Here is a 14,165-nt window from a genome sequence, read left to right on the forward strand (position 1 = left end):
CCCACCCCCCCAGCTCTTTGACGTCCTCATTTCTTCCATTTGTCTTGGCTATTGCATGATGAAGAGCACATTTCCGAGTCTCTTTTGACATTCAGTTTGACCTTATTTCCTATCATGTTAATGACCATTTGCTTTCTTAATGAACGACGTGGTTGGTGTCATTCCCAGCTCATTGGGTTTCCTATCATCAGTGTTCAATGTGTCAGATCTGGTTTTGAGATGTTCTCAAAATTCACGGGGGATAGACTCAAGGTCATATTTTGACTCTCAAGAACTTGCTTTAATACTTACCTGGCAGGGGAGATACCATGATCACGAAGGTGGTTTTCCCAGGGCGAGGCTCACCCATTGCACTCCGGGTGTGCTGACCCCTGCGATTTCCTCAAATGTGGGAAACTCGACTGCATAATTTGTGGTAGTGGGGGACTGCGTTCGCGCTCTCCCCTGATTAAAAAAAAAAGAAGAAGAACTTGCTTTAATTTTCTTTCACTTCAACCTGCACTCACACCTGAGCAATTGATGGTCTGCTTCCTAGCCAGCCTCTGCCCTCATCTTAGCTACTGCTATTGAGTTTCTCTATTGTCTCTTCCAAAGAACATACAGGGATTTCCCTGGTGAATTCCTATAATTATGAGTATTGCTTGTCTGTTCTCTGTGACCATTGCCACAAATCATCGAACGCAGCAGAAGAAACGCTGCTGTCAGAGTAGCGTAGAGAATAACGGAGAGTGACAATCACCTTTGGGCTTGTGACAAATTGAATTCTTCTCCTTTGTGGAGCTGAGGTGGTCAGATATGGTCCCCAGGCCATTTTTAAAGCCTACCCTGATGAAAATCGAGATCCAAAACATTATAAGAGTTCGTCTAACAACTTTGAGCAATTCTATGTTTCTCAAGCTTTCTTGTTTAATCCTAGGATTCTGAAACAGAGATAGACCCTATCACAGGATGACTCAATTCAGCTCTAGCATTGGGTCTTTTGGTGGTACTGATGAACAGACAAGGTTGGGAAACACCCAAATCAAGGGTAGGATTAGTTCAATAAATGTCCCGTCTTTAGCATGAAAATGGGCCATTTCTACACCAAACACATAAAGTCAAGATTACTCCTTCACTTGAGAACTGCTGTCTTCTAAAGAGAAAATCAAGAGCACTACAACACTTGGATATGTTGGAATTGCTTTCTAGCCTGCAAACACTGCCCCAATGGATCTTTTGTTTTGTGAAACCTTGCAGGGAGTTCAGGAACAGTCACCAACCTTAGCTGCAAAGCCAAACTCATCCCTAGTTTAAATATCTTGGAATACCATTCTATTGGGGCTGTGGGGTGAGCATTAGACTGCTAACTATAAGATGGGCAGTTCAGGCCCATGAGCCACTCTGCAGAAGAAGGATCGAGGCTATAAACTCACATAAAAAATCTACAGCCTCATAATGCCTATACAGAATTTCCATGAATTGGAATCGACTCAATGGCAGTCGGTTTATATTATACTGAAGGGATTTTATTTAAGTCATGAGCTTGTTGATTTACCTGTATATTTCAATTCTGGTACCAAATGGGACCTATTCATTTAGTTAAATCTCATTGTTCTGGTACTCTTCCTGTGATGGGTTTTCACCATACAGGCAGCAGTAGTATGCCCTTAAAAGAACCCAATGCCACTGCATGAAATCTAGCTCTTGGTCACCCTGTATAAGGTTTCTGAGACTACAAATCTTTGTTAGAACAGACAGCCTCATATTTTTCCCTGTGGAGTAGTTGGTTGGTTTGAACTGCAAGTCTTGTGGTTATCATTCTAAAGCCTAATCCACAGTGCCTCTAGGGCTCTTTGAGAGCTCTTATTTCTCTGATGTCAATTTGCCCAGAGCAAAGGGAGTGACTAACAAAATCTGTCTTTAGTTACTAGGTAATTAAGATAGACCTAGTTTTACAGAACCATTTATTCTAGAAGATCATAGAGGAGTTCTTACTAAGGAAGTTTAATATGCTTGGTTGAATTATAAATGAAATTTCACCCTGAATCCATAGTAATCAGTGACCTTTCAGATTTATAGTATATGAATCAGTAAACCCTTAAATTTGTGCATTTGGTTTCAATGGTTGTTTTTATATCTTCAAATCATAATATATGGACCTTAGTGTTATTCTGGGTCAGCCCCCTAGTTTCACCCCTGAAAGAGTTTAAATCCCATGAGTTTGTCAGTGATTGAAATGCAAATGCATATGCAGTCATGCACACATCTTAATTTCTGATTCCTAATAGAGTGATTCTTCTATGGCTCTATGATATGTCCAACCTCAGGTCTAAATCTGAGCAAGTGAAAATAATCATCCTCCATTGCGTATTAGGATAGACTAGACTGCTAGACTCACACAAGCCAATCACCCTTTAGTTGATTTAGACACATACTGACACAATGGGCATCAACAGTACAGCTGTGCTCGATTGAAAACCTTTTCAATAGGTGATCTTTCCGAATTAAATTTCCAGGTTTTTCTTCTGAGGCACTTCTTGGGGGACTTGAACCTCAAACCTCTTGGTGAGCAGCCAAGTGTATTAATCAGTTGTACTACCTGCAGACTCCTGTAAAGCTGCCCCTCCCACCATCAAATCCTAGTGATTTGCCACCACAGGGTTTATTTTAAACCACCTTCATGGTGAGTGACAATTCCTCATTTAGTAAAATCTCATTTACTTGAATCTCATTCCTTTTCAAGAACTGAGGCTGGTGGGGGCATGTGCAGTCATGCAATAGTGGATCTTATCCCTCCCGTGCCAACCTGGAAGCAACACCCATTCAGGTCTACTTTCATTCAACTGGAAGGAGGTGTATATGGGTCTCAACTGCAAGTTATCTCAGAATCAGGCTCTTCTAACCTGAGGAGAGAAGAGCCTGATGTTAATGAGCATTAGGAGGTCCACCATATTTAGCAAGCTTTGGCAGGGTGGGGGGGACAGGCATTGTTTCTCTGCTGTGTAATACTACTGGTTGTGGCCACTCCTAAGACCCTATAGTAGAGATTGTAGAGACATGTTGGAAAGGGAAAGTGGTAGATTTATAGTGACAAATGTTAATGTCTATTATTGGACTAAACAAACTTGGAGAAATTGAATAACGTGAACAAAGTACATGACATTTGAGGCAAGTCTTAAAGACTAGTATATTGTCTTTATTAACCTATTGTAGTTCCATTTGAAATTATTTTTTTATCTTTGTGAATATCCTGTTGAGTTTTGTTTTATTTATGTAAGCTTCTTGACAAAGGTTCAACACTCTCTGCTGTTTCAGTCAAGAAATAGGCTTGAATTTCTAAAAAGTCAAATAAGTAATGTATGAGCCCAGTTGTTTCATTAGTGTGAATGAGAATTATATAAATCAGGAGAAATACAGCAAGAGATTAAAAAAAGAAGAAGAAAAGAAAACCAAACTCATGGCCACTGAGTTGATTCTGACTCATGGCCACCCTACAGGACAGAGAACTGCTCTGTGGGTTTCCAAGACAGTAAGTCTTCACGGGAGTAGACAGCCTTATCTTTCTCCCTCAGAATGACTGATGGCTTCAAACTGCTGACCCTGATTCTAGCATCCCAATGTGTAACCAACCGTGCTACCAAGCCTCCTACCCCGGGATCAGCCGGGTATAAATGGACATGCACTTGAAGAGGTCATATATTGAAAACAACTTCAGAACCTAAGGATTTAAAGGAACTTTCTGTTTCCTTGTATGAAAGGCCCAGCGGGGCGGTGTTGAGATGCCTAATTTTGAGAGTTCTGAAGTATTATAGAAGTTTGTTGTAATATTGTCACAGAATGTGTTTAGATGAAATGGCTCCGTGCCCTGCTATTGAGAGGTATAGTGTCTGGGGTCTTAAAGACTTGAAGGTAAACAAGCAGCCATCTAGTTCAGAAGCAACAAAGCCCACATGGAAGAAGCACACCAGCCTGTATGATCACGAGGTGTCAAAGCGACCAGGTATCAAGCACTAAAGAACAAAAAAATCGTATCATCATTGAATGAGGGGGAGTGCGGGATGAGGACCCAATGCCCATCTGTGGACAACTGGACATCCCTTAAGAGGGGTATTGGGGAGATGAGTCAGTCAGTGTGCAGTGTAGCATCAATGAAACACACAACTCTCCTTTAGTTCTTAAATGCTTCCTCCCCCCGCCCCCACTATCATGATCCCAATTCTACTTTACAAACCTGGTTAGACCAGAGGATGCGTAATGGTACAGATAGGAACTGGAAACACAGGGAATCCAGGACAGATAATACCCTGGGGACCAGTGGTGAGAATGGTGATACCTCGAGGGAGGAAGGAAGGGGGAGGGGTAGAAAGGGGGAAGCAATTGCAAGGCTCTACATATGACCTCCTCCCTGGGGGACGGACAACAGAAAGTGGGTGAAGGGAGATGTTGGACAGAGTAATATATGTTAAAATAATAATTTACAAAGTATCAAGGGTTCATGAGGGAGGGGGGAGAGGGAAAGGGGAGAGGGAGGGAAAGAGGTAGGGGGGGGGGAGGAAAATGAGGAGCTGATTCCAGGAGCCTAAGTGGAAAGAGAGTGTTTTGAGAGGGCAACGAATGTGTAAGCGTGCTTTACACAATTGATATAAAATGATTTTTTTTTAAGTCAAGAAAAAAAAGGCTCCGAAAGATTCATGGTTTATTGCTGCTGAAGCAATAGATAGAGTAGAACATCCATTTAAGCGAAAACCCCCGGGACTAGTGAACAACTACTCCTTAATATGTACCTTCCTTCAGAACTCAGTCCTTTTTATCCGTTCCTTGGGTACAATTCCACCCACGTTCAGAAAAGAGTGGCGATTTCAGTAATGATGATAACAACTATCATGAATTTGTGCTAATTAGGATTCTTTGTAGGAACTGACTTGCACGCAACCCCCCATGTCATAGTAGCTAGCAATATCTTCATTTTACAAACTAAATTAGATGTACCTGTGAGTCACAGCCACTAGTGCATATTAGAACTAGGATGTCTAATTAGAACCAGACCCGGGCAGTTGGACTTCAAACCCTGAACACATAATATTCCCACTAAACCTTTTTCCTTTACTGTCTAGGAAAGGGGAATGACAATCCCTCTTCTCCAATTAAAATATAAATACAAAGTTGATCGATTGAGTTTAAACTTCCTGTACTTGAAATAATTTTAATAATGATCCACTGCTATTCATAAGATTTTTCATTAGCTAATTCCTCAGAAATAGACAATTCCTTCTTTGTAGAGTATTTTTAGACGGGAAGCTATGTTGAAAGCTGTTCATCTGGATGGGCCTGTGAGAATTTGAAGTACTGCTGACATAATTCCTAATATTATAGCAGCACACAGGTCACCAAGGACAACAGACTTACAGACACGGTATCAGGATTAGAAAAAAACCATATTAATAATATACAATATGCAGATGACACAACCTTGCTTGCTGAAAGTGAGGAGGCCTTGAAGCCCTTGCTGATGAAGATCAAGGACTGCAGTTTCCAACACGGACCGCAATTCAATGTAAAGAAAAACCAGAATCTTCACCACTGGACCAGTGGGTACCATCATGGGGAATAGAGAGAGGATTGAGGTTTTGGAGGATTTTCACCTTGCTTAGATCCTCAGTGCTCATGGAAGCAGCAGTCAAGAAAGGAAACGACACGTTGCCTTGGGCATATAGTCTGCATAAGATCTCTCAAAAGTGTTAAAGAGTAAAGATATCACTTAAAGATCAAGGTGTGCCTGGTTCAAGCCAGGGTATTTTCAATGGCCTCATAAGCATGTGAAAGTTGGACAGTGAATAAAGAAGACTAAAGAAGAATTGATGCATTGGAATTGTGCTGGCAAAGAATATTTAAAGCACTATGAACTGCCCAAAACCCCAAACATACCTGAAAGAAGTACAACCAGATGCTTCTTAGAAGTGAGGGTGGCAAGACTTTATTTCACCGACTTTGTACATGTTACCAGGAGAGACCAGTCCCTGAAAAGGGTGTCATGGTTGGTAGAGTAAACTGGCAGTGAGCACGTGGGAGAGCCTTGATAACATGGATCAAGACAGTGCCTATAACAATAGCCTCACATGCAACAACCGTTGTGAGGCTTGTGCAGAATCCTGCTATTTCATTCTGCTGTCCTTGGGGTCGAGATCAGTTGGGGCAAACTTGACAGCACCTCACAACACCAATACACTTCTCTGCAGACATCCCGCTCACAATAGGTCCATTTTCTCTTCAAGGGCTAGAGCTCAATAGATTTCACAATGTGATAGAGGCATTTTCCTGGAAGATCCCATGATACTGTAGCAGCATTGCTGTTCATTCTGCATCAGGTGCCTGTCCTTCCACCTCTTATAAAGAAGTAAGGCAAAAGATCACCACTTCCTGTCAGCTGGATGTCCTGCAGTGGGTTGTGTGGGAGCTATGCCATCAGGGTTTCAAATACCAGCAGGATCACCCATGGTGGACAGATTCCATCAACACTTCCACTAAAACAAACTAGAAATGTCTGGTGATCTATTAATGAACTAATAGATCTACTGAAGAAATTTAGCCAATGAAGGCTTAATAGTTCATAATGGAATTGAGTCCAATCTAGTTCTGGAAGTTGAAAGGCATGTAACACAGTGTTCATGACAGTGTACTCAAGCATAAAAATACTCAAGCATGACAGTGTACTCAAGCACACACATACTCAAGCATGACAGTGTACTCAAGCAGGACTAAGGAGTCTTTTGTTCTGTTATATATAAAGTTGCCAACTAGACAGCAACTAATAACAAGACAAAGAGAAGAGTTGTTAATTGGCTTTGACAAAATTGTCCAGTGCATTGAGTTTCTGTGACAGCGATCATCTAGCTAGTGGTGGCATAACAGAAATGCCACAGTGGATGGCTATAGCCGACATATATTCGCTCTCTCTTTACGAGGCTAGAAGACCAAGTTCCTGGTGCCAGTTCTAGGAAAAAGCTCTCGCTATCAGCTCTTGGGGAAAGTCCTCGTCTCCTTTCACCATCTGTAGACTTGACACTCTGGTGTGCCGTGGCATCAATCTTCCCCTGGAGGTAGGAGATTCTCTCAGCCCAAGGACCCTAGGTGCGCAGTGCGTACTCCATCCGCTCCCAACTCTCCTTTCTTGGTGGGTGTTCAGCCTCTCTTCTTTCTGCTTACTTCTCTCTCCTTTCTCACACGAGACAAAAGGTGTAACTTAGGCAAGGATCAGATGTGAGTCTATGAGTAAGGGAGGTAGAGGGTAGGACTTCAGTGTTGCCCTCTTATCAGATTGTGACTTAGGATACAACCAACCTAATCTTGCCTGATTAGCATATCAAGGCCAGGATTTACAATATTCATCGCAAAATGGAGGCTAATTATATCAGATCACAAAACTGAAGACAACCACACACAATTGGGAATCATGACATAGGCAGGTTACAATATTTTTTGGGGGGTCAATATAACTGAATTCATGGCATTTTTGTGCCTTTTATTTTTATTTCAACAATTAACAATTGTATTGGCAAATAATTTACATATTGTATAATTCAATAGTTCAATCATTCGATCATATCAAGGAGACTTGTACAATCATCCCCATGTCCATTTTTCAGAATCTTCTTTATCCCATGGGTAAATCTCCAAGGTGACTCATGCAATCCCAATCTATTCTGGTGCTCCCCACCCACTCCTTCTCTACCGTTTACTCCCAAGAAGCCCTTATCCTCCCCATCACCCTCCCTTCTGCCAATCCCTGCATTCCCTATAGCCCTTTGTATCAGTTATTCTCACTATGCATCCACTCCTCCAGTGCTTCACAGCTGGGACACCCAACAGAAAAAAAAAAAAACAAAAACAAAATCGCACTAAGGTGGTAAGGTTAAAAACAATAGTATACAGGCCAAGAAACAAATAATGCATAAGAATGGACAGACTCCCTGCAACCTTCAAAAAGGCAGGGAAGACAGTTCTGTCGTGGAATCAGTAAGAGGTACTTGCACACAGAACATATTCAGGTCCCGTCTAAAGAGCGGTCAGCTGGCCAAATATCAAGGTCAAGGCAGCGTGATTGGGATCACAATGCCTTCCTGCCTGAGGCTAATGCAGACCTGCCAGTGGCTCAGCCTGACCAGATCCGGAAGACATTGTTTGTAAGAGTTTCATCTCCACTTTCTCCCTACTCCTTTGGTGTCGCCGTCCAGTAAGTGCCGGAGTGCTAACCCCCAGGTGAGCACTTCAAACCTACCAGGGGCTTCCCAGGAGGAAGGGAAGCTGATGCTCCCTAAAGGTTCACAGCCTTGGAAACTCTAGGTTCACCATGAGTGGGAACGACTTTGATGGCAAAAGTTTGGCTTTTGGGTGAGTGTTTACTTTAAAAAATAAAAGTTGGCCTTTGGATAGAATTACTATTTTTGAACCAAGAGGCCTATTCTGCAGCACCCATTCCTTGTATTTGCATATACTGCAGAACCCTATTTCTGGTTCTATGAAATTGCTGCCTACACAGCCAATCTGCCGCTTCTAGCAGGCCCTCTCTGCATAAGCACGCGCCTTGCACACAGGGGAGCGCTGGTCTGGGTTCCCCCAAACCCAGCTTCCCATGCAAGACAATGAAACGTTCCCCAGGAGAGACACGAATGGAAGTTCCAGACTCAGAGCTAAGGTTAATGCAAAGTGAGGGGTTACCAGGCAAATATGCAGAGGTGGGAAACCTAGCACATCATAAGCTAACCAGCGAACCTCCCCGTTTCCTCCACATGGGCTAATGCGAGGTTATGATAATCAGAGAGGGTTTTCTTATAATGAAATCATTTTGTGTGAAGCTATTAAAACAAATTGGAATGGTTCTACTGTAGGGGTTCCCGTGTCCAGTGACAGAGGGGACCTTTCGGACACTTTGGCCAGTCAATTGCTCAATCTGATGTTGCCATTGGTTCGATGTTTGAAACAAATGGTAAGAGGAAGCCTTCATCGTGTTGAGTACCTAACTGCAAATCATTCATTGTGCAGGAGCCATGGAGGCCTGTTCAGGAAACGAACACGGGCATCACGGGCAGCAGAGATTCAAGCCCCACTTCACATCCCTCAAGCATCCAATTCACCTTCACTGAAACAAGGTAATTACATTGATTGAATCCTTATGACTGAGCTCTTGTTTCAGCTGCTTCGCTTTACTCTTGTGAGTATAAATGAGATTTCATTGAGTATTACAGAAGGGGAGATGCCACGGGAAAACAGGATCCATGATTTGGGATGCTGTTCCAAGTATTGCGATGGAACGTCTTGAGTTACTAGATCTCCAAAGTCCAGTTCCACCATCTCCAGACTAGGGGTGGCTGGAACTGAGGGTGAAATCTGAGCTGAGAGAAAAGTCCTCTGGCCCTGAGGGGAAATATTGTGCTTTATCTCAGGAGCCGCAGGATCTCCCCACAGCAGCCCCATGCCTCGTGGGCCCCTGATGATTATTTAATGGGACTGAAGTATAGCAAAAATATTTTTAATGGTGCCATCATATTCTGTATCCTTGAATATCTTAATAATAGCATTACCAGCTTGTGCTGGTTTGTCTAAGACTTTTCCAGTCTGAACACTGAAAATTCCAACCCCAGGAACACCCCCAGTCCCGGGTTAAATGGAATGGTTTGTTGTTCTAGTTAAAAGGCACCATGCTGCTTTGCTAGGAATCTCTGTGGTGTTATATTTCTTTATGGTCTCAATCTCTTGTTCCATCAATACTCAGTGGCGAGTTGCCTCCATATCAGAATGACACCAGGGAGCACATTGAGCTGAGGTGCGGTTGGGAGTGTGCTTGAGGGAGGGGGGAGGGGTTAGACAGAAGGAAGATTAATGTCATCTTCGAGCAGGACAGCAGGGCTTCTTTTACACTATAAATATTATATGAAGAGCTGACGTAACCTTTACTGAAACATGACATGGGATTTGGTTGTTTTTACAGCTCATAATTAAAGTAAGAAACAAGTCTCTGATTAGATTTTTCCATTCCCCCAAAGATCCCTGTCCTTCCCATTTCCAAGAATGCTATTTGATTTATGCAATCAATCTGTGAGTGATTCCACCTTGGTCACCACCACAGGTGAATCCCAACCTAGAAGCCACGTTAGAAGAAATAGTCATTTTTATCCACGACTCAGGATTCTTTATCATCTAAAATCTTGACTGCAAGCAGAACTGCAGGGAATCCAAAGGTCTGAGCTGAGCAAATCCTGTTTCCCGTTATACTCAGAAGCTTAAGGAGGGAGCGTAGGAAAATGGAAGTGTTTTTAATGACCTTGGTTTGCTGCAGTTTGCAAATATCTAAATACAGTTGGCTAAAAAACAAATTGAACTCGGAGGAACAGAGTCCAATCTATCGGTTTTCTCCTTCTGGCCTACTCTCTTCAGTGATTTAGTTATTTGTGAAACTTTTAAACTCAATTGACTCCCATGGAGTTTATCCAAGACATCGAAGGCTGGGCATCGAAGGCTCATTAGATCTCTTGATGCAGGTCCAGCAATTAGCAAGTTAGCTTGATTCACTTATAAAGAACGAAGTGTCTTTGAAATGTCTTGTTGAAAGTTTGATGTCTTCCACGTCAGACAAAGGGCTCATTACTAAAATCTACAACACCATCATGACCTGCAAAAAGAGGAAAACAGTTAACCCCCTAAGGAAGTGGGCAAAAGAAATGAGAAGAACTTTCACTAGAGAGGAGATCAATATGGCCAATAAATATATGAGAAAGTGCTCGAAGTCCCTTGCCATAAGAGAAATGCAAATCAAAACAACCATGAGATACCACCTAACACCCCTCAGGCTAGCCCAGATCAGTAAATCAGAGAGCAACAAGTGTTGGAGGGGCTGTGGTGAAATAGGAACCCTCCTCCACTGCTGGTGGTCGTGCAGATTTGTACAGACACTGTGGAAAGCAATCTGGCGATACCTAAAGAAAATGGAAATTGATCTACCTTACGACCCAGCCATCCCTCTACTGGGCATATACCCGGTTGAAGCAGCAAATAAAACACGACCAGTCATATGCGCTCCAAGGTTTATTGCGGCACAATTCACAATAGCAAAGACTTGGAAACAGCCTAAGTTTCCATCGATAGACGAGTGGATTAGCAAACTTTGGCACATACACACAATGGAGTATTATGCGGCACTAAAAAGCACCGATGAGCACATGAAACACGTTATTTCATGGGAAGAGCTGGAAGGAATTATGTTAAGTGAGGTAAGCCAGACCCAAAGGGACAGGTACAACATGAGTCCCCTGAGGTAAGTACAATCAGCATGACAGAAATGGGGCATTAATCCACCCAAGGGGAGGGTATGGTTTATATCTCCACAGGGAAAGTGGGACCAGACTTCAACCCAGTGTCGCAAGGTGTGAATGCAATTTCCCGGTGTGGAGGAGGGAACCGGTGGAGAGGTCTGGGAGGCTGGCCCCAGCACCATAAATTAAGTGGATTCCTGCCCCTCCCCCAAAAAGAATTTGTTCCAAAGGACGACATTGACTCTGCAGCTATGGGAGATGGACATATTTGATCAGAGCACACGGGAGCAGATGAAGGGGCAGGAGGAGAGAGTGGAGCACAGCCTGGCCCACCAGGCCGTGATGATGATGTTCCTGAGTAGAGCAGCCAGTCCACAGAGAGAACAACATGGCTGGCCCTACTATGAGACATGATGCCCCTCAGTGACTAAGGGCGATACAGGGGAAAGCACCGGAGACACAGTGTGGGAATTGCACCTGACCTGATCCCACCACACCGAGGCAAATCACTGGGGGAGTGCAGCGGAACAGCAAGGGAATGGAGTGGCAAGGTCCCCAGGGAATGCTGAAAGTGGACTTTGGGGCCAGAGCGTGGTGCCCCAACAGACTGGACTGGAAAACGCTCCTAAGGGCCAGCAAACGATCCCTGAACTAACTACAAGCTTTTCTCTTGTGAACTGTTTTGTTCTGTTCTTTTTCAGTGGTTTGTTTTGGTTGTTTTGTTGTCTGGTTGTATACTGTTGCTTTGTGTTCCTCTGTCTAGTTTTCGTGCATGTTAGTGACTCCACAGGTCTGTCTGAATAGGACAGGCTGGATGAACTATCTGGATGAAAAACAACGGGACCGACAGTTCCGGGGGGACTTGGGGTAGGGGGGTGGGGGGGGTGGTAAGGAAGTGGTGTTAACAAACCCAGGGACAAGGGAAAAACATGGGACCCCAAATGGTAGAGAAGGGGGAGTGGCAGGCCTGGTAGGAAATGATCAAGGGTAAGGTTGCTTAGAGAAGAGGTATACTCTAGCCCAGGTGGCGATGAAGCATGGTAGTAGGGCAGGAGGAAGGTCAAGGGAGATGGAGGAAAGAGCTAGGAGTCAAAGGGCATTCATGGAGGTCTAGACAAAGACATGTACATGCAAATATATATAGGAGGATGGGGAAATAGATCTATGTGTCTATATTTATAGGTCAAGTATTAAGGTGGCGGAAGGACCTTGGGCCTCTACTCAAACACTCCCTCAATGCATGAATACCTTCTTTTATTAAATTGGAACTCTATGATGCTCACTCTCCCGACACAACGGCTGGGGCCAAAGTAGGTGAACAAGTAAATGTGGTGAAGAAAGCTGATGGTGCCCGGCTATCAAAAGAGATAGTGACTTGGGTCTTAAAGGCTTGAAGATAAACAAACGGCCATCTAGCTCAGAAGCAACAAAGTCCACATGGAAGAACACACCAGCCTGTGTGATCGAGTGGTCCCAAAGGGATCAGTTACCAGGCATCAAAGAACAAAAAATCATATCATTGACTGCAACACCTCCATGATAGGATCGCTGAAGACAAATGGGTGCACAAGCAAATGTGGTGAAGAAAGCTGATGGTGCCCAGCTATCAAAAGAGATAGTGTCTGGGGTCTTAAAGGCTTGAAGGTGAACAAGCGGCCGTCTCGCTCAGAAGCAAATAAGCCCACATGGAAGAAGCACACCGGCCAGTGCGATCACGAGGTGCCCAAGGGACCAGATATAAGGCATCATGCAAAAAAAAAAAAGATATAAGTGTGTGTATGTATGTGTATATGTATATATGTATGTGTATATATATATTATATTAAATGAAGGGGGAAGTGCAGAGTGGAGACCCAAGGCCCAAGTGTCGGCCAATGGAGATCCCCTCATAGAGGGGTTTAGGAGAGGAGATGGGTTAATTAGGGTGTGAGGTAGTATCGATGAAGAACACAGCTTTCCCCCAGATCCTGGATGCTTCCTCCCCCCAACTACCATGATCCGAATTCTACCTTGCAGGGCTGGATAGGACAGAGGCTGTACACTGGTACATATGAGGGTTGGAGGTACAGGAAATCCAGGGTGGATGATACCTTCAGGACCAAGGGTGTGAGGGACGATGCTGGGAGAGTGGATGGTGAGTGGGTTGGAAAGGGGGAACTGATTACAAGGATCCACATGTGACCTCTTCCCTGGGAGAGGGACAGCAGAGAAGGGGGGGAAGGGAGACTCCGGATAGGGCAAGATATGACAAAATAATGAGGTATAAATTACCAAGGGCATATGAGGGAGGGGGGAAAGGGGAGGGAGGGGGGGGGGAAAAAGAGGACCTGATGAAAGGGGCTTAAATGGAGAGCAAATGCCTTGAGAATGATTGGGGCAGGGAATGTATGGATGTGCTTTATACAATTGATGTATGTATATGTATGGATTGTGGTAAGAGTTGTTTGAGTCCCTAATAAAATGTAAAAGAAGAAAAGAGAAAAAAATGATTAGGGCAAAGACTGTACAGATGTGCTTTATACAATTGATGTATGTATATGTATGAACTGTGAAAAGAATTGTATCAGCCCCAATAAATTGTTAAAATAAAAAAAATTTAAAAAAAGAAAGTTTGATGTCTTCAAATGATATCCATTTGGAAAATCCAGAGCGTTTGTTTGCTTATTTTGTGCAAGTGTAGAACGATCAGGTTCAACTTGAGAGAGTTGCTGGTCTTTTTTAACCCTTTATAGGAATTTTTTGGCTGGAAAGTTTGGAAGTCAATGGGGACGAGCAGGGTTAAAAAGTGAAATGATGCAATATAAAAAACACCAGCGGGTGAGCCCTTGTAAATCAGCAAGTCTGATCTCAAAACAGGTCCCAAATCCTGTGCTAGCTGTT

General features: G+C 43.5%; 1 non-coding gene across 1 annotated transcript; it reads left to right on the forward strand.

Moving 5' to 3' along the window:
- The first annotated feature begins 283 nt into the window (after window positions 1-283).
- LOC142428184 (U1 spliceosomal RNA) lies at window positions 284-447 on the forward strand. Its single transcript, XR_012780155.1, has one exon. It is a non-coding gene; the product is annotated as a U1 spliceosomal RNA (small nuclear RNA).
- Window positions 448-14,165: the final 13,718 nt, after the last annotated feature.

This window comes from Tenrec ecaudatus, chromosome 15, assembly GCF_050624435.1.
Source record: "Tenrec ecaudatus isolate mTenEca1 chromosome 15, mTenEca1.hap1, whole genome shotgun sequence".
In the NCBI taxonomy this organism is placed as follows: Eukaryota; Metazoa; Chordata; class Mammalia; order Afrosoricida; family Tenrecidae; genus Tenrec; species Tenrec ecaudatus.